This window comes from Vicugna pacos, chromosome 5, assembly GCF_048564905.1.
Source record: "Vicugna pacos chromosome 5, VicPac4, whole genome shotgun sequence".
NCBI lineage: Eukaryota > Metazoa > Chordata > Mammalia > Artiodactyla > Camelidae > Vicugna > Vicugna pacos.
The window spans coordinates 88078693-88101001 of record NC_132991.1 but is presented as its reverse complement, the minus strand read 5'-3'; the positions used below and the strand labels follow the sequence as shown (position 1 = coordinate 88101001).

The 22309-nt window shown below is 42.5% G+C and overlaps 1 protein-coding gene across 3 annotated transcripts in view; it reads left to right on the top strand.

Annotated features, from left to right (window-relative positions):
- The window catches only part of DNER (delta/notch like EGF repeat containing), a 263556-nt gene that overhangs the window by 88977 nt on the left and 152270 nt on the right, over positions 1–22309 (top strand). The window contains exon 1 of one of the 3 annotated variants that reach the window (XM_072961806.1): positions 19742–19788. The exons of the other annotated variants lie outside the window; for them this stretch is intronic. The gene's annotated coding sequence lies outside the window, so the exon portion shown is untranslated. Of the gene's footprint in view, positions 1–19741; positions 19789–22309 lie in introns of those variants that run through there. 3 annotated transcript variants of the gene reach the window in all.

Sequence of the window (22309 nt, the reverse complement as noted above, 5' to 3'; positions counted from 1 at the left end):
ATTTTTGTCATAAAGCTACTGTTGAGCTTCAGTAATTAAGATCAAGTGGGATAAAGGATGTCCTATTTACTGCATTTGATTTGTGTCTTTTGAAATTAGTATGAGGTTGAAACACCTGCTTTTCATTTTTTTAATATCTCTGTGGTCAATGTGCTCTGGTGTCGGCAAACACCAGGCGTATTTGGGGCCTTTCCACGGCAGGTTGTCACGCTGGGGCTAGAGCCACCTGCACCAGACGCTCCCACCTACAGAGCCCCACCAGAGTCCCCCGCCCAGGGAGCAGGCTGAGCCGCGTGTCCAGGCGAGCGTGATGACTTAAGGTGCATCGGCAACGCTCGCTTGGTTCTGGCATCACCCCAGGACATGAGAGATTAATAGCGTTGTAGATGGCAGACCTTCCAAGGGCTTCGACTTTGTCTAGAGTCTAGACGCCCAGAGAGGGGGATGGCTCCGTAAGTGGATGGAGCCTGCCAGAATCTATTCTTCCTTGTACAGTAGCATCTCTGGGCACAGACAAGGGAGAGAGGGACACACCCTCTCCATGAGTGTGTTTTCGGGGAGGTCTGTGAGTTGGCGGACATGATAGGTAATGTGTGCTCTCATTTTGATACCAGCACCCTGGATCGCAGATGCCCACTTTATAATTGAGCATCACTGCAAGAATCAGGGCTTGGCAATGAGATAAAGAAAGCAGTAATAAATAAATGATGCATTTGTTTCAAATAAGGGTCAAAAGTTACCATGGCATCACATGACAAAGGTTTTAAGGAATGAGGAAAGGATACAGGAGGATTTAGCACCACATGGCCCTCCTGGCCCCAGTAAGTAGCCCGTGGTGGCCCATGGAAGTAGCACAGGCGGGCAAGTTCAAGAGAACCTTCATGGGGCATGGTCACCTCATAAAGAGCAAAACAATATTCTCTGCTACATTAGATTAATTTACATTTGACTAGTTTTGTCATTTTTGATAAAGTGTTGTATTTTCATTGTGTATTTTTTGTATCATTTTGAGCAACAATTTCAATTTCAGTTTCAACTTAGATCAACTGAGTGTCTGTGCTCCTTGTTCGCCAGTAACGGGGGCCCTTTATTTTTCAAGTTTCGTACAGTTCTCTGCTCCGGGCAGGGCCGGACTCTCAGAGACCCGACTCTTTGCTGGATCTCACTTACCCCTCTTCCTGTGGATGCATTGCAGTGACTTGAGAGAGGCGTTCCTTTTCGGCCACCAGGATCCTAGAGAAGGGATGCTCACTGAAAAACCCTGTGCTTTGTCCTCTAGAGAACAATTCTGAACCCTCATGTTGGACCGCTTGGGAAACACACCTCAGAGTGGGGAAATGTCGCCCAAAGTCCTGCTTTATTGAAGATTAGGGATGTCAGCCCCCTGCTCTCCTTTCCTGCTTGTTTGAAACCCTTTCCCAGGTTCAGAACTGAGTGACAGATGAGGTGATGTTGCAGGCTGGGGATGAGGAGCCGATGGCGGAACATGACCGAGTAAAGAAGCCATCTTGGCCTCCAGCTTCACCTACTGTGGCTTCGCAAACCAGCCTCCAAGGGCCCGTTAAAAAAGTACCATCCTCAGAACAGGCTGCCATTTTCTGGGAATGTTTCTGAGGCGTCCATCCTGCTGTAAAAAGCATCAGCTCTGCTGATGTTCATGAGAAATTTAAAAATCAAGACAGTTTGCAGAAAGGGGAGCATAAGGTTGTGAGAGGGGTTAGAAGACAGAATTTGAAATCTGGGTCCAAGGAATGACCAACACGTGGTGCCTCTCCAGACTGTTTCAGAGGAAGTTGGGAGATTCCTATATGTCGATCCAAGGATAGGACTTTGGGGTCAGCGTGACTCTGGTCCTGATTATACAGAATGTTGGACTTCAGGTGACTGTATCTTGGGTCATGTGCGGTAAATACAACTTCATAATAAAGTCATACTACACTGTACATTTGATTTCCCCGATGAGTCAGGAGGAGAGTGGGGATTGTTCCCTTGATTTTCTGTATGAGGGAACTGCAGTTCAGAACTTATGTTCAGTCAGGAGGGGTGGTGGGGCTGGTACCCGGGCCCAAGAGTCCAGGTTCTTAGTTCTGTTCTTTGCCTGGTCCTTTAGCTTAGAGATAACCCTGGGCTAGCCCCAGAAAAACTACAAGGAAGTCTTTTGGGTCCACAGACCTACCTCTTTTTAAAAATTTTTTTAAATCATTTTTTTATTGAAGTATAGTTAGTTTCCAATGTGTCAATTTCTGGTGTACAGCATAATGTTTCATTCATACATATACATAGATTCATTTTCATATTCTTTTTCATTATAGGTTACAACAAGATATTGAATATAGTTCCCTGTGCTATACAGAAGAAACGTGTTATCTATTTTATATATAGTAGTTAACATTTGCAAATCTTGAGCTCCCAATTTATCCCTTCCCACCCCTTTTCCCCCTGGTAACCATAAATTTGTTTACTATGCACAGACCTACCTCTTGCCCCAAGAAATTGTGACTCTGCTAGTGAAATGTCCTGCAGAAGGGTCTCGAAGGTGGTTAGGAAAGAGGGCAGAGATAGGGCTGGTGTAGCCTGACTGTCGATCTGGCCTCACTGGCTCCCAGGGGACTCAGGAGAAGCTGGATAGGTTGAGGAAAACTTGAACATTCCATCTAGTTGTGTTTCATTTTTTTTTTTTCTGCTGTATCCCCAGTTCCCAGATACTCATCTTCAAGTGTAAATCTCAAGCTCCTTTTAGTGCTAGATGTAAAATTATTTTTGCTTTCCTCCTGGCTGGCTTTGTCTAGGCCATTAAGTCCTCCATTAGTGTGTATGATTAGGAACTGAAGGGTCAGCAGTTGTGAAGAGTGGCTGAAACGAAGATTGATGATCTTTGGACTTAATAGTAGACGTAGTCATTTGTTTCTTTTGTGGGTTGGAAGGTGGGATTTAGATTTCTTTCTTTCTTTTTTTTTAATGGAGGTACTGGGGATTGAACCCAGGACCTTGTGCATGCTAGGCACACACTCTACCACTGAGCTCTACCCTCCCCTTGGCCATTTGTTTCTGAACATGTGCTTGGATTCACCTGGCTCAAACTGTCCTTCCCGAAAGGTGAATGATTAAAGGGGAAAAAAAATCCAGAAAACTTAGTAGCATTTAATTTTTTTCAGGAAGGCAAAAATATAGTAAAAACAACCTGGGTTTGATTTGTCACTGTGTCATATGTTATGTTTGTGGTGTGTGTTCATGGCTCTTGAGTCTTAAGATTTCTTGCCTACAAACTGGCGTTGATAACACTTGCCTAACAGGATCACTTTGAGGTTTAGAAATGGTGTTCGTAACGGATTAGAACGCTGCTACAGAATGCTCGCTCAGCGTATGAGAACTTTTATCATCAGCTTTATTTTCTATGCAATATACTGAATGTGCACGTCTCCTAAATTGAGGGTGATGTGACTGTAATTTAGGAGAACTGCCTCTTTGGCAGTCATATATTTGCATGCTTGATTTTGCTTTTTACAATAGTACGCACTGATTGCCAAACTACTAAAAATGCAACTGTAGTCATTGCTAATGCTGTTTGGATTTTATTTCTTCTCTTTACCAACAAAACTTCTGTTTTTGGAAGCAACATTTATAGAACAAACTGGCTATTAATCTATATTATAGTCAGCAAAATTAGATTTTTTAATGGCTTTGTACGCCAAAAATCCTCCCTGCTGAGCTGGAGACAATAAAGATACTGGTTACTGGACCTCACATCAGACATTTTGTGATGCAAACGTAATGAGGACACAGATGTGACTGAATTTTAAATAGAGCTGAGTCATTGTTTTATTGTATAGCAGGTTACTTGCACTTTGTCTAAAATATGCAAATATGTACTTGGATCAAAATAATTTTGTATATTGGACTAGGTTCTTGTGTTATAACACATAGTAATATAGCTGGGGCTGCCATTTTAAGATTTCATATTAATTCACCCAGTTCTCCTTTGTGAATGAAAAGTATTGCCAGTCATATCAGTGAACAAAGGATGCTGTGGCCATCAAGTCATCGGCTACTACCATACCACCTCCCCGACCCCTGCATCCCCAACAGTGAGCAGAGGGAACTCATGATGTTGACAAGCAGGCAGCCTGGCTTCTGCAGCCACCCCCAGTGGTGCCCCCTGAGGGGACTCAGGATATGGAAGAGGAGGATCCTGGCCCTAGATGGCCAGGTGCATATCAAAGGAATGATTTCAGTGAGCCTAGATCTTTGCACCTTCCTGTACTTAGAAAAGCGCTAAAGTCCTTAACCTGAGATAGCTGGTTTTCTTTAATTAACAGTAATATTTGGATGTTCTGACCATCTGGTCTTTTGTTGCAAACACTCCTATATATCCTGGCTTCTACCTTGCCACTTCGGAAGAGTCTCTTAGAGCCATCTGAGAGGCTGTCACCCAGGCTTGAGTCCTCAGGGAATCTGCCAAATAAAACATAACTCTCCACTTTCAGGTTGTGCATTGTATTTCAGTCGACACCTTCCATATACGTATAGATGTGATAAAATAGTTCACAGAGTTATTCACAGGATCTGGAGGTTTGCACAAAGGATCAAACATAACTGGTTTGGAAGTTGTCGTTCCTGATTTTGGTCAAAATGGAAGCTGAGCTGAGCACGTTGGTGCTGGCCACCCCCATCCCCAGGCCATTCCCTGCACAGTGCAAAGGAGAGTGAGCCCAGAAGGTTTCAGGCAGTGCTGGGCCCACAGCTGGGTTGCTGGGACTGCAGCTGTCTCAGTGGACACCCCTCATGGACAGCCAGCTCATCCTCAGTCTAATCTGCTGACGCTTTGCACCCAGAGCCCTCTTCTCCCTGACCTGAGGTGCCCTCGCTGGCAGTAGCTGGCCCTATCACATACCTCTTCCTTTAGAGTACATTGCTCTCTGGGACATTAGAAAAAATTAATTTATCTAGAAAGAGAAAGAAAAATATCACACAATAGCACTTAAGCACTTATATGTGGAATCTAAAAAAATGGGACAAATGAACTTATTTACGAAATAGAAATAGGCTCACGGACATAGAAAACAAACTTGTGGTTACCAGGGGAAAAGGGGGTGGGGAAAGATAAATTGGGAGTTTGGGATTTCCAGATACTAACTACTATATATAAAATAGATAAACAGCAAGGTCCTACTGTATAGCACAGGGGACTGTATTTCAATATCTTGTAATAGCCTATAATGAAAAAGAATATGAAAAGGAATATATATATATAAAACTGAATCATTATGCTGTATGCCAGAAATTAACACAACATTGTAAATCGATACTTCAATAAAAAATTAAAAAATTATTTTTTTTATTGAGGTATAATTGACATATAACATTACATTAGTTTAAAGTATACAACATAATTTGACTGTTGTATACTCTGTGAGATGATCACCACAAAAAGTCTAGTTTACATCCATCACCATAATTAGCTACAAAAATGCTTTTTTTCCTTATGAGAAGAACTTTTAAGATTTACTCTCTTAGCAACTTTCAAATATGAAATACAGCCTTATTAACCACAGTTCCCGTCCCCAGGTCTTAGTTCCTTTGTAACTGGAAATTTGTACCTTTTGACTCTCTTCATTCATTTCGTCCACCCCTCCCCTTTGACAGCCACCAATCTGTTCTCTCTACCTATGAGCTTGTTTTTTTTTTTTAAGATTCCACATAGAATTGAGAACATATATTTGTCTTTCTCTGTCTTATTTCACTTAGCATAATGCTCTCGAGGTCCATCCATATTGTTTCAAATGACAAGGGTTCATTCTTTTTATGGCTGAATAGTATTCCACCATGCTCTGTCACTTAGGGACCCTGTGAACTCATGTGACCTCATAGGACCTTGGTTTGTTTCTCCCTAGAGTGAGGATGAAGCCTTGTTGTTTGCCTGCCTCTCGGGCTGGCTGAGGGATCTCTCAGAGCTGTGTCAATTGCATGCATTGTCAACCCGCTGATTTCAGTTGTTGACCAGTAAGCTTGTTCTCTCTGTGGTCTCCATCCTGTTCTGCTGAAATTTCAGCTATTTGGCTTTCTTAGGAGATGAAGACGAGTAGACAGTGGAGCATCCAGACTGTGGAGCTTCCTACAATTTTAAGTGGCAGAACTTTGAAAATTTACTTTTTATGGAAGTCATTTATAAAGTGACACATGTGATGAGGAATTTTGATGTATTAGCTCACAGCAACGTTCTGATATAAACCAGAGGTTCCCAAATTTTCTTGGGTCATGGTGGTTTTAGCATCACAGTAAATTTTTTTACATTGCCTTAGGCCAAAAGAAATAGCTAATGTTTTTGTTTATGAAATAATGGTAAAGAAAAACCAGAGCTGGACAGTAGGGAAAGTGGTAAGAACAGATTTTCTTCAGGACGGTTGCAATAGGGGGAAAGAGACTTCAGCATAGAACCAGGCTCAGTGGTCAATACAGCGCAGGCAAGTGGGAATTTTTAGCAGAGAACAGAATGGGGGTCAGTGGGTAGCACATTACTAAGAAGAAGTGTCAAGAGTGAGGGAAGATTCTGGCTAAACTGACTAATAGGATTCTTGCTAAAATTGGTCAAAGAAGAAACAAACACGGAAGATCAAAAGTCAAGACCTAGTTGAAAAACTGAAGGAAGCTTAACAAGGTTTGGTCAAAGAGAGAAGTCTGCATTGGTAGCTAGGTCCCAAACTTCATCCTAACAACTTTGTAGCTGTTTGAAAAAATAACGCACATAGATTGAAAGAAAAATAATAACTTTTATCTCATTCTTTTTTTTTTTAAATGGAGGTGCTGGGGATTGAGCCCACGGCCTTGTGCATGCCAAGCACCCAGTCTACCACTGAGCTATACCCTCCTCTCATCTTAGTCTTAAATACCCACAGCTACATACTCCTGGGGACATGTGCCTGTGGGTACTACGCAGCTTCTCAGGCTGATCACAGCCACCCTCATTTCCGGTTCATGTCGACTTTCCTAGAGTATTTGCTTTTTATCACAGCAATTTCTGAAACCCCAGCTTTGGCAAGATAGGACATCATCAAAAGACATGTAGTGGGATCTAACACTGGAACTATGCACCACCTCTAGCTGGTAATTCTTGATGTCTGGCAGATGTTGTGTATGCTGTGTTTCCCCTGGAAATTAAAAAAAAGAAATCTGTACAATCCTTGGTGCCTTCACTGTAGTGCTCCACAATGCTTTGGCACCCGGTTTGGGAACTGTGGATGTAAGCAGCATATGCATTGTTCTTGCCATTAGACAGGTGTGGAAGCATCTCAGGGTTGCCCAAGGTGCACGAGTGTCATGAAAGTTCCCCAGCCTGGGACCCAGTCCTGGTGAGTGGTCTTCCAGCACGCTGTGGGCGGTCATGGAAATGATGCCCTGTGCTTGGCCATGTGGAGCTGTGGGAATCCCTTTATGGTGTTCTCCAGGACCCTGGGCCACCCTCAGGAGCATCAGCTGCAGATCCCCTCCTGGATGGTGTGGAAGATGGGACTGTCCTCAGTGTAGATCTCCATCATGCAGGGAGAACAGATGTCTTTCTGAATAATATTCTTCTAAGTGAATTTACTGCTTTTCAGGAAACCACTCTCTTTTCAGGGGTCACTGACTTTGAGGCTATTTCGAGTGTTTCTTATCAAATTCTGCAACATGACACAGCGGACCACAAATACTGCCTTTTCCGTACAATTCACACTCTTCACGATAAAGGGCACAAGTCCTTCTTTTGTTGATTTTCGGACCTGCCCTTGGGTGTCCTGAGTGTGGCTCATTCCAAAGTCTGAGGACTTTTCATCATCAAAGCAAATGGCATCAGGTTAGTTTTAATATTTTCACTCTGAACAGAACCGGAGACACAAAGTTAGAAGAATCATCTCTACGATTATGCAGCTACTGTAATTCCTACTATGGTTTTTCACAAGATGGATTGATTTTTCTCACGAGATTTCTGATGCGATAAAATTTCATGTTCAGAATATTTCTAGTTGTTGAGTTGAATCGGTGGTATAATTCTAGGGAAGAAGATAGTAAAAATATTTCCAGACATGACTTCTGTCATGTTGAGGAAGCTCTACAATCATTTAGCTTTTCTTTTTTTTTTTAAATTAAAGCTATAAAAAGTGGATTGTATAATCCATACAAGAAAATTGTCTTTGTCTTTTCTTGCATTCGGTAACACATAGAAGCAGTGACGTGTGACAGTGTTGGTGCTTCGGTAGTGTTTATCATCTGTGTCCCTCTGCCAGCACTGCGGGAGCGGAGGCTCTGCATGTTCCCAGGGTCCAGTGCAGGGATCAGCAGACTTTTTCTGCAGAGGGCCACAGGGTAGATATTTCTGGCTTTGTGAACCACGTGGGCTTAATGGCAGCCACTCAGCTCTGCTGATGCAAGGTGAAAATGGACAAGAATACGTTTTGTGTTCTGATAAAACTTTGTTGATGGACACTGACATTTGAATCTGATACAATTTCCACATGATAGAAATATTCACTATCTTTGGATTTTTTCAACCTTTTTAAAAATGTGAAAATCATTCTTACTTCACAGGCTGAACAGACACAGTAGGCGGGCTGGATCTGGCCTGTGGACATAGTGCTCTGAGATTTGGGCTAGGGCAGTGCCTGGCATACAGCAGGTGCTCAGTGAGTATTTGTTAATGAGAGGATCATGGATTAAATTTAAGTTTTATTATGAAATATTCACATAGGAAAGCACAGAGAATAATATAATTACCATCTATCACTGAGATTCATCAAGCATCATTCTGTCATATTTGCTTCAGTTTTTTTTTTTTTACAAAATAGCCGGATGCAGTCAAATCTCATCTCTCCCATCCCCACTGCCCTACTCCTCCGCAACTCCCTTTCTTTCTCTATCCAGAAACAATTGTTATTCTCAGCTGACACATAACCTTTCTGTCTGTGTTTTTGTATTTTTACAACATAGCTATAAGGTGTCCATAGAGGAGTCATACTGTGCCTATCTTTCTGCAACTTAATTTTTTTTTTCACTCATCACTATTTTTTCTGTGGTTGTCAGATATAACTCTAGTTCATTCATTTAACTTTTCATGCCGTTTAATATTTTCATCTTTCATAAGTCTGACTGGAGATTGCTTCCAACTTTGATACCGTAAATCTAGTCTCCTATATTTTCGTCCAGAGCAAGAATCAGCAAACTTTTTCTGCAGAGAACCAGAGAGTAAATATTTTAGGCTTTGCTGGCTACATCTTCCCTAATGCAACTACTCCACTCTGTGAAATCAGCCACAGGCAATATGCAAACGAATGGGTGTGACTGTGTCCCAATAAAACTTTATTTACAAAATCAAGTGATGGGCCAGATTTGGTCTGTGGGCTGTAGTTTACAGACCCCTGATATGAAAGTTTTAAGGTTATATTTTTAACATTTTAATACAAAATCCATCTGGAATTCATTTTTGTATGAGTGTGTATGGCATATTTATTTTAATTACAGGGATCAGCAATTTTTCAAGTACCACTTACTAAATACTTTATTGTTTCTGCACTAACTTTTAATGCCTTTTCTGTTACAGAACATGCTCCTTTATATGGGAAATCTCTTCTCTCTTTTCTGATACTTGTTTAATTTGTCTATTGCTATATCAGTATTACACTGTTACAATGATTACAGTGTTCTAATAAATTTTTATATCTGGTAGGGAAAATATCTCCTTATTTTTCTTCAAATTATTTTGGAACTACTTGGTCCTTTCATCTCCCATTTTAAGTTTTCAGATCAGCCCGACAAATTAGGAGAAAAAAAGAACACGGGATTTTGGTTGGAATTGTATCTTTCTGTCTGGATTAGTATTCATAGTATACTAGCTGCTGACCATGGACAGTTATTCTAATTCTCTGAGCCTCAGAGATATATGCAGATAATACTGCATAGGGTTATAGAGAAAATGAAATCAGGGAAAACACTGAGAACTGTGCCATGCATAATGTAAATCCTCAGAAATCCTAGCTATTATTAGCTATTAGTATTCTCTGGTAGAAGCCTTCTTATTAAAAATACCAGGCCAGTTAATCAGGCCAGTTAATCAAGAAAGTTAAGTGGGGAATCATAAAAATGTTTCAGATACACTGTAAGCATCTTGTTTTATCTTAAGTTCATAAATGTATATTCATGCATTGGGGGGAAGGTTTTAACTCTACCTGCAGTTCTGCACACTGATGGTGGTTTGTTTTCTTGTGCAGTTTGTAATTTTTTTACTGTGAGTTCATTATGGGAAGTGGCTGTACACATGCATGTGTGTGTCTCATGTGCTCTTGTGAAAGTGTCACTCCATCACTGCTGGGTCTGGACAAATTTTTTTTTTTAATGTTCATTTCTTGGCTTAGGATTTCCATGTGAAGGGGATATTAATTGCATGGGATATTTACGTGGAAGGTTTTGGCTATGCATGGGCAACTCTTTTTGCATTTAAAGACCTTGGAGCCGTGCTGGTTTTCCAGCTGTTTCTCCAGGCCTACTGGTAGATTTATCTCCAGGCCCCTGGCCTTTTTTTTTTTTTTAAATAGCTAGGGTAACTCTAAGAGGATTTATGTATGGACTCAGGTATAGCTCCCACTTCTGGATTCAAAGCCACATTTCCCATCCCTGTGTGATTTCTAGAATTTAAACCCCCAGCTCCTAGGTCTTATTTCCAAGCCCATAACCCCTGTGGTCAGTGCAGAGCTAACGACTCTGGTTGTGAGTCCTTTTCTCTTAGCATTTCTGAAACTTGAGGATTCTCCTTCTCCCTCACCCCCTTGAATTAAAACATTTTCTGCGTTGTCATCTAATATTGTTAAATGGTTTTAGCTGGAGAAAGCCATGACCATCCGTTCCATCTGTTACAATAAAAGTCCTGAATAATACAATTTTCCATCAACAAAGCTCTTATTTTCTGTGTGTCTATAGTATTTACACATGCAGGAAAAGTCGTGGTGTCTATAATCTTTATGCAGTAACTTAATTCACATAGTCCAAGGTGGCAAGCATTATTAAATGCGATTGGTTACATCAACATCCTGAGACAGTTCAGAGGATGCTCTCTGCTCAAAAACCAGTTTGTTTAAAAACCCGTAATTCTACACGGTTATGCTTTACCGACAGTTTTTTTCCAGTGGGGTTGTCTACCCTTCTAATTTCATGCCTTAATTGGAAATGCTAAATATTTGTTTCTAAAGAGATCATTTGTACGATCAATAGAGTGCCTTCAGAGCTCCAGCACGCCAGCACCGCTTCTGTAGACATCACTATACAGGCACCAGCTCTCCTCTGATTTACGGTTTAGCTTGTCACAGTGGAGGCAACTGCTCCATGCCTTAGAGACGATGCACTGAAGTGCATTTCGAATATTCTCTGTTCTGCTTCCTGGTAAAGCTGTCCTGTGTCCGCAGGGCTGCTCAATTAAGGTGATGGTGCTTTTCTATTCCTTGTGCCTCCCCTCCCTGCCCTTACTCCCTGCAGACACGCCGGTCTGTTCATGACTCTCCTCTGTGCTCCACACTCCGCAACCCACGGCCGTTTCTAGTTGGCAGGGCTTTCCTGGATGAGCTCTTCCACCCTCAGCTTTGTTCTACTCCTTTATTAGTTTTTCTTTGGTTTCTGTAGTCTTTTATGACTTGAAAGGTCCTCTCAGCTTCTTCATGGAAAAACACCTGGCCATTTAATCAATCAGAGCGCTTCTTTCCAACCATGCCGGAGACGACCAATCTGAGCGCGCGTGCTCTTTGGGGGTTTTTGGCTTTCGTGGATTTAAAAACAATTGTTAGTGGTTGTGGTATATTTATACAGTGGAATACTACTCAGCCATAAGAAGAACAAAACAATGCCATTTGCAGCAACATGGATGGGCCTGGAGATTGTCATTCTAAGTGAAGTAAGCCAGAAAGAGAAAGAAAAATACCATGTGGTATCACTTATATGTGGAATCTAAAAAAAAGACAAACAAACTTATTTACAAAACAGAAACAGACTCTCAGACATAGAGAACAAACCTGTGGTTATGAGGGGTGGTAGGGGTGGAGGGGATAGTGGTGGGAGTGGAGGGAATAGTGGTAGGGTTGTGGGAGGGGATAAATTAGAGTTAGAGATTTGCAGGTACTGATACATTTAGAATAGATAAACATGTTCATATGCATAGCACAGGGAACTATATTCAATATCTTGTAGTAACTTATGATGAAAAAGAATATGAAAATGAGTATGTGTATGTATATATATGACTGAAGCATTATGCTGTACACCAGAAACTGATACAGCATGGTAAACTGACTATACTTCAATAAAAATACATACATACAAACATTTCCAAAAAACCAAAAAACCCCCAAACAATTGCTGGTGGAAATTCAGGGCCTGCTCTTTTAGTGGCTTGAGCTGTTTTGTTTTCTTTCCCCTTTCTAGCTTAGTGAAGATCCCTGGATGAGGCCTGCTGGTTCTGGAAGGCTTATCTCCAGGTAAATGATGAGGCTGGATAACAGGGAGACTAGATTTATCTGCAGGGCCGCTGATTCTTGTCCTCATCTCCGGAGCAGATGGGTATTAAAATTAGAGCAGCTCTTTCCATTTACATTTAGAAAAGCTGAAAACAGAGCAGAGGGAGTTTTTGCACCTGCAGAGAGAAGAGCACACGTCACAGTGGCCAGGAGGCCAGGCAGGCACACAAGCCTGCGGAACACTTTACAGCTTAAAGCAAAAGCCTTTCCCAAATAAGGTGACCCGGGTGTCACGGGCATCCACAGAGTTCTCTCCCAGCTTTTCTTAAGGCTCCCAGGCCATCAAGCTTAGCAGGTGAGGAACACCCCCCTGAGTGGGAAGGGCTCTGAGTGAAGAGTGGTCTAAAAGAAAGCAACGTCCCCTCTGTTTCAGAAAATAAATATTTGCCGAGTGCCTGCTACGTGCCTGCTATGCGACAGAGGCGTCATTTGTCACTTACACCGATTTTAGGTAATAAAGAAATCGACACATTTTAATATTTGGAGATGACTTTGGGGCCCCCAGCAAGACTGAAAGGCTCTTCTGAAAGTGGGAGACTGACCCGAGTCCCCAGTCTGGTATAACATGTTTCATTGGCTGGCCAAAGCGTCTAGAATGGTGGCCAAACCCACTAGAATAACCCAGAGGCCGTTGTATTTGCCTCCTGCCGACTTGCCATGGCTCCCAGGGCCTGGCATGGCCGCTGTGCTGTGAGGGTCCCCACGGAATCCTCGTGCTTCTCCCCGTCTGGGAGGAAAGTCAGGAAGGAATCTTGAGGTTACTTCCGGGCAAAGGCAAGCTAGTGTCATCATCTTTGCCAGCAGCTTCAGAGATCTTTCGGCAAGCGGAACACGGGGGGTTGAAAACTCTCAAAATAGGGGTGCAGTTCCTGAAAATAATACTGTAAATCAACTAACTTCAATAAAAAGGATGGAAAAGGCAAAAAAAAAAAAATAGGGGTGTAGTTGACACTGCTTTTGATGAGATGATCTTTACCAGGGCCTCCTGCTGAGGGCAGTTAACTGTCCATCTCAGGCTGTGACACTGGTTACAGAGCTGGCAGATGGCAAAGACATTTCCTAGAGGAAAAAAATAAAGACATAATCAAAATACGCTTTTCAGCACTTCACAAAAGGCTGATGTGCTGAAGGGTTTTTTTTTTTGTAGATACTCATTCTCAGAATAAAGTAGTTCTCTTCCTAGTTTTCTAAAAGTCTTCACTCTGAATGGATGTTGAATTTAATAAAATGCTTTTCCTGCGTCAGTTGAGATGATCATATGATCTTCATAAGAAGATAATTCCCATTTTTCTGCAGGCATCTTTTCCTGTATTCGTGACACGGTTGTTTTATAAAAAGCATTCGCTAGGGTGTATGAGTGTCTCTGATGAGAAGTGAAGCAAGAATGTGTGCACTGGGATTGTTCTGTAAGTTTCTGACTCGAGAAACTGATCTTTGAACAATTAAAAGAAAAAAAAAGGAATTCCATTTGAGGCTGGTTGCCTATTTCGTAAATGCAATTGAGTGTTATCCTTTAGAATTTCATTGAATCTGGAAGCCAAGAGACAGAGGGCTTGCCAGGTTTTTGAAGAATTATTATTTAATTTTTGACGCATCTGCAACTGAGCAGGACTTAAAGATCCATCAGTGTGACCATTGACTGTGTGTCAGCCAAACTATAGTAAAAGGAGTGCGATTTCAAGATAATTTCCAAATACAGCAGGTTTTAAGGAGATACCATGGAAGTCAGAAAACAATTAGACAAGTAGTGGTTTATTTTGAATGGAGTCATTTCATGTCAGAAGTTTGAATTCTGTTTGTAATTTCCTCGTAGCCTACTTACAGGTGTGACTTAACCCACACGCACAAACCAGGACAGGCTGATTTCAAGAAAGTGACTCAGAATTGAGGGGAAAGATGGACCACCCAGATTAGTTTTGGAATAATTTTCCAAGTAGATTTAGAGTCCCTGAAGAAATGTCAAAACTTGGGAATTCAGTTTATTTCATGTATTTCACTAAGCTATATAGTTCTTGATTCAGTAAAGTGAATGAGCATTTTTATTATTTGGATTTGGGGAAAAAAAAATTCGTTGGATATATTTCTTGGCCGAGACTACTACTGGCATAAGCACCCTAGTGATTTTTTTTTTTCTCACACTTTTACTCCTAGTGGATATGCAGTTGGTATTGGAACACAGTTCAGAGCTTTACTGAAGAAAAGGGAAAAATTCCTTTTGAAGACAAAAATACTATGACAGTGGGACCCCAACAATGTTCATTTGTCTTTCAGCATGAAGATGACATTTCTAGCTGGTGCAATTTCTATTTTGGGCAGAGAAACATGGTATTAAGAAGGGAAGGGACATTAGAGCTCTCTGGTTCCACTCTTCCCTTTTACAGTTGAGGAGACTGGGTTTCAGGAAACTTCCTTGTCTTGTCCAAGACCCCCCACAAATGGGAGTAGAACCCCAGGCTTTCTCTGCTGTATTCACATGCTTCATGAGCAATTGCTGATCATTTTTCCAGAAGCCCCGGACTCCAAATTCTGGAGTCCTCTTTCTCCTGGTCCCTCCCCTAGCTGGCAGCCATAGACGCTCTCCTGCTACTTCAGGGCCCCTTGGGCTAGGTGACTCCTCCCGCTACCCCCAGGGTTCCACTTATTTGTGTGTTTAGCCTCTGGGGTGGGCTGTCCATCATTCATCCCCATTTAGTTCAGCTGATGGGTGGGATGGTCAGGGGAGAATTTCCATGTTTCTTCCTGTGAAGGAGAAGTGGGGATATGACCCTTCATTGTGGTCTTTCTTCACTGTGGATTATGCAGACAAGTTCTTCCTTAGTGCCAAGACTTATACTGCTGCCCACCATGAGGATTAAAAGAACGTCTGGTTCCTTCTCTGCGTTAAATTGTATTGTGAAAGGTCTTTCTGTTATTTAATCACTAGGTGCTTGCCAGCCCAGTAAGGGAGTTGGGTGGAGAGAAAAAAAAATCTATGTAATTGCTATTGACTTTTCTTTTTTAAATTTTTTTTGGTGGGGGACATAATTAGGTTTATTTATTTATTTAGAGGAGAGGCTGGGGATTGAACCCAGGACCTCATGCATACTAAGCACACGTTCTACCACTTGAGCTATACCCTTCCCCTACTATTGACTTTTTCATGGCCCCATTCAAGCTTGTCTTCTTCTTTGAGATCTTCCCAGATGAGCCCACCTACCAGTTTTCTTCCTTTTGTGCATCCTCAAATTCATATTTTCTGGGTCAGGGATTCGCAAACTAAAGGACCAGATAATAAACATTGTATAGCCCTGGTGGGCCTGTTACTCTGTAGCAATTTTTCAACTGCTGACAGTGGCAGAAGCAGTGGCACAAGCAGATGGCTGGGGCTGTATTCCAATAAAACTTTATTTACAGAAACAGACTGGATTTAGCCTGTGGTGGTTGTTTGCCAACCCCTGGTTTAAACCGACACGTTCTGAATTTTGGGTTTTGGACCAGGTGCTTCAGAATCATCTGGGGGATGCTCAAAGATGCAGGTTTCCAGACTTCACCCTCAGAGTTTTTGATTAGCAGCTTGGGGCTGGGGAATCTGTACTTTAAAACGTTGCTTAATTGATTCTGCTGCTCAGACAAATTAGGAAAACAATGGTCCATTCTGTTTTTAAAAAATTTGTATTTGTATTTTTACACATACAAATACATAACATTGTGTTTTGTGCTTATAAATAATAAAAAGTGGCATGATTCTGCACAAATCATTCTGCATATGGCTTATTTTTTGTTCTTTTTATTGAGGTGTTTCTCTTTTATCGGTATCTAGGAATCTACATGATAAAGGACTTGGTCCTTTGTAATAGGTGGTACATATTTCCCTCCACCATGTTGTTGCCTTTCACTCTATTTATGGAGTCTTACGGATTTTCAAGAACATTGTGATGGATTAAAATGCTTCAATCTGTTCCTCTAAGGCAGTAGTTCTCAACTGGGGGTGGCTTTTCCCCAGGGGACACTGGCAATGTCTGGAGACATTTGTGGTCGTCACAGCTGTCATTGTTGGTGGGTGGGTTCTATTGGCATCTAGCAAGTAGAGATGAGGGAGGCTGTTTACACATCCTACAATGTACAGGGCAGCCCCCACAACAAAGAATTACTCAGCCCAAAGAGGCACTAGTGTGCAAGTTAAAAAATCTTGCGTTGAGGCTTTTGTTCTTCTTCCTTACTTAATAAGGTGTCTCTTCTTTCTATAATAGTAGTATCTGTGTCAAATCTGTATTGAAAGTTCCTTAACTGATTCTGCTGCTCAAATTACTAAAAATCTGGTGCATTCTACCTATCCCTTAATATCACACACAAATTCCCACTTGGTTATTTCTCTCTGTACCTACACTCCTCTCTAGGTGCTAGGAGGCCACCATGTCCCCTTGGTGACCTGCGTGGTCTGGGCCACGTGGTGTGTTCCATCAGTGTTTGTAGGTTCTCTTCCTGGGCTTCCTTGGTTTCCTCAAACACCCCTCCCATTGACTGGATGACTCTGCTCACTGAGCGTGGGTATAAATGAGGGAGAGAGGTGACCTAGGGTGTGCACTGTGCTCCTCTGGACCCTCTGTCATGTCAATGCAAGCTGAGTAGCCATCAGTAGGATCCTGAATCACAGAGCTGGAGGCGGCCTTGAGATGTTTCACCCCAGCCCCTTGATGCACAAGGTATGTGTATCAAGAGCAGGCATGCGACTTGCCCACGCCGCTCAGCCAGCTGCACACCAGGGCTGATGCCAGGACTCTGGTTGCTCCCCTGGCTCCATTTCCAACTAGTAAATTCCTTTCCGCTGCTTCTTTTGTGAGAGCGGCCACAGCCATCCAAGAGACTGGCTCTGCGACCTGCTTGTAAGCTGCTCATTTCATATCTGCAATGATCAAGCCCCTTCTCTCTTTCAGTATTAGGAACTTTAAGTCAGTCAAACAGACAGTCAAAATGGTTGACACACACATGCAGGGTTTTAATTGACAATTAGACTGCTCTGGGAATGTCCAAGTTCTTGCAGCTGACCCTTGTGTTGGACTGAGAGCCCTCTGAGGGCCAGGACTGGGCTTTCTTCATCCTCCTGACCTGTCTTCTGGGCACCCGACCTGGCACATCATGCTCGATAAATGTCACTTGAATTGCTGAGCAGCCCTATTGAGTTTTCTGTAAAAGTACAGGAGAAGTAGGAATGAAGCCCACTGAGTGACTAATCTAGCAAGGAAGGCTCACCAGAAGGTAGTTGTGTGTCTCCCCAGGTCCCCCGTCACCAGGTAATGCAGATGTAGGTGTTCACGTGAGGTATTTCACAGCAGCCCTGGTAGCTTTGACATCCTGTATCTAATGACCCTGCAAATGGGCCTCTTTTATCCCTGTTTTAAGTTTGACGTTTCATCCTTCTCTTTGCATGCAGAGGGCACTGAAATTGCCAAAAACATGGGCAGCAGATAGTTTAAGGAAGGAAAACAGGTCATGGCTAAAGTATCACCTGAGACTGCTTTCCAGTCACGAGTCCTGGCGCTGGCAGGCACCTGTGCTCTGGCCTTGCCTGCCATCCCACCCTGTGTTCACCCCCCAAAATGCTCTTGATTGTGTATATTTAACATAAGTGAAAAGTTGAAAATAAAATGTGGAAACAATGATTTTGGGCTAGCTCTATGATGTGAAAAAATTTGGCTTAAATAGATGGATTAATCGATGCAATAAACCAACAGCATTTTAATAAATGAGCTTGTCAGTTACTACAGACAGAAACCACTAACCCATGGGCTTTCTCTTTACTCTTTCTTTTTGGGGGGGAGTAATTGGGTTTATTTATTGATTGATTTTTTTTAATGGAGATACCGGGGATTGAACCCAGGACCTTGTGCATGCTAAGCATGCACTCTACTACTGAACTATACCCTCCCCACCCCTTCTTTACTCTTTCTTAAAGCTGATACTACAAAGTCTTTATCCTCCCCACCATCATTAAAAGCTAGAAATTATAGCCGAGAAGATATTGCCTGTTAAATTTTGAGTGTCCCCAAAGTCAGGTCTATTAATTATGATATTTTGCCTTATTATGCATTTTGGCAGTTTGGTTATTTTCTGTTTATAGGTCAATGTAATGGAATTCAAGGGCAGCAGTGACCTCTGCAACAGGACTTTTTCCCTGTGAGATAAAATACACATACAAACTTAAAAAAAAATTCAATAAGCTGTGTGCAGAGAAACAGGACTTACAATAAATATTTATGATGCCAAGATTCTGCTTAAAGGTTAATGATTGCATTTTATCTTGTATTTGCTGTTATGCAATTGAAAAGATTGATTAAAAAAAAAATGAAACTAGCCTGAAGTTAGGTGGTTGTCATTGTTAGTGAAGCAACTAGCAGAAAACCCAAGGGAGTAGATGGCTAGGAAGCGACTATTTTAAAGAAGGGATCAATGACCTCATAGTGCATTTAACGCTCGCTTTGTATTCACTGCGTGTGGGTACGTGTGGGCACGTGTGTGTGTGTGTGTGCGTGCGTCTGTGCAAGTCATCCCATCACTCACTGCTTTGAATCCCTTTAGAAATCTATACAACTGATAGTTTAATTTTTAGCTTTTATCTCCTTTTTTTCTTTACCAAGAGCGTTCCTGGCCGTCTACGTTAGTCATTGCTTCTTTAATTGCACGTGATATTCCTGCCTTTCTCTGTCAAGCCCGGACAGCAGCACTTAAACCCTATCCCTTATCCTCAGCGTATTTTCTTCCCCTCTTTATTCCCTCACCCGGTGGAACTGACTCCTGGGCTGGTGAACTGGGCGAGGCCGTGGGGGCCTGCCCCGCCCACCCAGCCCTCTGCGCCTGCGCCCCGACGCTGCCAGTAAGGGACGGGCTTCAGGCAGTGCCTCACCTGGAGGGTCGCCAGGGACCAGAGCACGATGGCTTGTGCACTGGTGCGGAGAGCCGCCTGTGATCCCCAGTAAGCCCAGACTCCTCCTGCGCTCGTCAAGGCCAAGGCTGCAGGTCAACAGAGACTCCTCCCACTTTTAAAAGCTGATTTAAAGTGGTCTAATCGCTCTAAAAACACCACAGTGGGGATGAGTGAGACGCTTCTTGACTTAAATTCTCGAGACCTGGGGGTGGGCCTTGGGGAATCCTAATTTTACCCAACAATACACCTCGCAGGTCCGGCAACCCCTTGTACGTGTATAGCATCATTCATTCACTCACTCATTCACTGTGTACTCAGCAGCTGCAGGGTGCAGGGCGCTGTTCAAGAGTTGGGGCCACACAGGTAAGCGAAACAGAAAAAATAAATCTGTAACCTATAGTGGAAAGGAATCTGAAAAACAAATACATATGTATGTATGCTGTACACCTGAAACCAACACTGTGAATCGACTACACTTCAATAAAAAAAAGAATTATTTAAAAAAAACAGAGAGTAAAAAGAAACCTGACTGCACAGGGTTTGCATTCTGGGGTGGGGGGAAGATAAAAAATAAGTATAATAAATAAATAACTTTCCCCCTAACTTTTTCCTAACATAACAATATGTTAGAAGGTGATAGAAGGTTAGATGTTTGGGGGAAAAATAAAGTGGGGAAAGAGGAATCAACAGTGCTGGGGTGGGGAGACTTCACCCTGTTAAATCACGTGCTCAGAGAAGTCCTGACAATTGAGCAAAGACTTGGAGGAAGCTTGGGAGCAGCCATGAGAAGTGGGAGCATCTCAGATGTCAGGGACAGCCAGTGCAAAGGCCCTGAGGCTGGAAAGGTCCTGGAGGGTTGGAGGAACAGTGAGGTCAGTGTGTCTGGAGCCAAGTGAGGGAGGGTAAGAAGAGGAGAAGCTGTCAAAGAGCCTGGGGGAGGAGGGGTCACCTAGAGCCTAGTAAGACTTTGTGAAGACTCTGCCTTTCATTCTGAGTAAAAGTCGATCACTTGCCTACTGTAGTGTAATGAACATAGGAACCTCCGAGGACTGCTGTAAGGAGGAACCAAAGTAGGAGAGGGGAGCTGCTAAATGCCGTGGCAGGTGCGTGGGGGGGACTCAGCGCGTGGCAGGTAGTACTAGCTTGGCTGCTGCTGTTCTTAGTGCTCATACGAGGTTGCTGGACGGAAACTCTGTAGAGCCAGGCACTGCATCTGGTTGGTTTGTTTGTTTGTTTTTTACATGCCTTTTAGCATTTATTCCCAGGCCCAGTTCATTTCGTATAGTAAGGCCTCAATCAGTATTCACTGAGGATTATTGTTCTTGTACTTTGGTTCTACAAAAGCATTTTAGGTGGTTTTAACTGGCCTACATTTAATCCTAACTTGTTTTCTGCTGTTTGCAGAAATATAACCCTTGTCTTTTGCCTTCTCCATAGGGGGGTGTGTGTGTGTGTGTGAGACAATAATCTGATATCAAAGTGCAGTGCCGTGTTATGGAAGGAAGTCTTGGCTGGAGGTCAGAAGATGTGCTTGGTTCTGGCTTTCTTCTGCAGTGGCTGTGATGGTCACTCAATTCCTCTGCCCTTCTGTTCCCCACCAGTGATGAGGGTTCAGAAAAATCCTACTCTGTTTCGGGGTTGCTGTGAGCACAAATGAAATACTATATGGCAGTGCTCTTGGAAAACTCTCAATGGCCCCCTTCGAGGAGCAATAGTTATCACTCCTGTAGCCTTTGCTGTGTGAGGGTGGACACCTGTGTTTTGAATGCTTCCTCTGGAGCAGGTGTTGATTTATGCTGCACCTTGGCACCCTCTCTGAGGACTAGCTGTCCCCAGCAATGGGCTGTGACCATGGAATGAAGCCCTGGGACCTCTCTGGCCATCAAATGGCTGCTGGTCTTTGCCTTAGTAATGTCATTCTCTAAGCTGCACAATGAAGGTTTGCATTTCCAGAATTGACTTTTATCATGAGCTCCTCAGTGTATGTAACTGATTGGAATGGATTTCTGTGTTTTTAGGTGTGTGTTAAAAGTCTTAATTTGTGACTGGGTCACCTCAGATGTTGTTTTAAAAGTTGATGTCAGAAACATGGTTTACATGTCTCCTTTATCCTAATTAAATTTTTCTCTCTTTCTTGAGCTTATACCCATTACATGAAGCCTTCCAAAAATTAAATCAGAAGTGAGGGAACATCAGGACTAAAGGAGCAATTCAATCTGTCCCTTATCACACATTACTTTTAAGATATCAATTGATCGATGTCTTTATTTTTTCAATGCTTTTTTAAAAGAAGCCCCACCATGTTGCTGGGTTCCTCAACATGCTGGAAATAGAGCAGTGAACACAGCAGATAAGTCCATGCCCTGATGGAGCTCACGTGTTTGAAAAAAGGAAAAAAGGGATTGTTTTAGATTTCATAGTGCAGGAAGGCTTCTCTGAGGAGGTGACATTTGAGTAGAGAACTTTGCGAAATGAGGTAGAGAGCTGTGGAAAGTATGAGAGAAAAACATTCCAGGCAGAGGAGCCAGCAGTTGCAAAGGTCCTGAGGTAGGAATGACCTTGGCATAGTCCAGGGACAGAGAGAAAGCGAGGAGGGGTGAGTAGCATGTGTGGGAAGGGGCCAGATCAGGGAGGGCTTTGTCTGCTATCAAAGGACTTTGGGTTTTCCCTTGAGTTGGTAAAGATTGTAAATATTTAAAATTATTTACACTTTAAATATTTTCTTCAGACACTGACCCATCTACTTTTATCTGCCATTCTGTGAAGGATTTGCCAAGTGATAGCATAGAATGAACAATGTGGTATTTTTGGAGCTTCATTTTATTCTATCCCAAATCCCTTAATCCTCCTAAAGGAGTTTGCTGGAAATTATTTGACAAGGATA